Genomic DNA, 1,565 nt, shown 5'->3' with positions numbered 1-1,565 from the left:
GGTCAAGGGCGTTGATATGCGGTCGAGGGCAGCGGGTCGTCGAGGGAGGCTGGGGGTTTTCAGAATGAGGTAAGGGAAAGAAAGAACGGTGGCTGAGAAGAGAGGGTTTGGATTAGGGTTTGGTTGAGATATTTATGTCAAGAATATTTTAATTTTAGCCCCTCAAAGTTTTTATATTATCATATTAGTTCCCGAAATCTCATAGAAATTGCTATTACAACCCTAAAATCTAACTATTTTTACTAATTTTCCTATTACATCCTTGAGTCAGAGTTAATGATTGGATTATTTTAATATTAGTCCCTCGAATATTCAATATTTCTAAATTAGTCCCTCAAATCTTTAATATTTCAAATTTACTCAGACAAATCATGGAAATTTCTATTACATCCCTCAAATCATAACAATATTTACTATTATTATTAGTTTTCCTTTACTTTTAATTATAAAAAGTTAATCCGTATGGACCTAGTTGACCCGTTAAAATGTGAAAACCAAATTCATTAAAAAATTTCCTCTAACAGATATCATCTACGCTATAACTCAATTTCGACGACTCTTTCTCCTCTTAACCTTATAAAACTCTAAGAGAACTTTATCCAAACTATTTTTATCTATTTCTTTAGTTCTTTCTCCTCTTAACCTTATAAAACTCTAAGAGAACTTTATCCAAACTATTTTTATCTATTTCTTTAGTGATTAAATCTCATTAAGCTCTTCTCATCTAAGAGAACTTTATCCAAACTATTTTTATCTATTTCTTTAGTGATTAAATCTCATTAAGCTCTTCTCATATTTATTAATGTTGTTTGCAGGGTCAAGTTCATCCGTTAATGAAGCCAATTAAGAGTAGTAGAGGTCATCGAATCTACTAGCATAAACAATAAAAGATATTAAATTTAAAAAATAACATAGACTTCCTAATTAATTGAAAAGAGCTATGATAATTTCTGGTATATCGTTCACAAGATTAATATGATTACATGTTCGTAACACATATAACTAAAAATTATCTCTTCGTTGGCCTCTCACAATTTTCTCATCATCTTTACTTTTCTCATCATTTTCTCTAAATTAATCAAAGTCGAAGCCAAAAACTCACAAATACTTATCGAATATCAAAGTATATTTATTCCGCCAAATAATTTGATTTTCAATTAGGATTAAAATTCATAAATAAAAATTATTCCTTTATACTATATGATGTGTATATATTTAAATAAATATTTAATTAGAAAACAAATTTAAGTTTATTTAAGTCTTAAAATCAGTATTCAAAACTTAAGTTGAAAAGGTAAATGGTTAAAATACAACATCATATATGCAATAATACAAATAATAACACGTGATTAATTTTAAACTTATATTTAATATACAAACAAATTGAATATTACATTTGCTCAAATTCTAATATTTAGCAAACTCGAATTCTAAAAAATATTTGTTTAGCGCCAAATGAACTGCAGAATCGAATATGACTGAATAATTAGTTTGGTATATGCATTGGCAACGGTTATGTGTCGTCGCCAATACGTATTAGCGACGACATCAACATTGATGACGGA

Source organism: Asparagus officinalis, unplaced genomic scaffold (assembly GCF_001876935.1).
Source record: "Asparagus officinalis unplaced genomic scaffold, Aspof.V1 AsparagusV1_Un803, whole genome shotgun sequence".
Taxonomy (NCBI): Eukaryota; Viridiplantae; Streptophyta; class Magnoliopsida; order Asparagales; family Asparagaceae; genus Asparagus; species Asparagus officinalis.
This window is presented reverse-complemented; position numbering follows the sequence as displayed.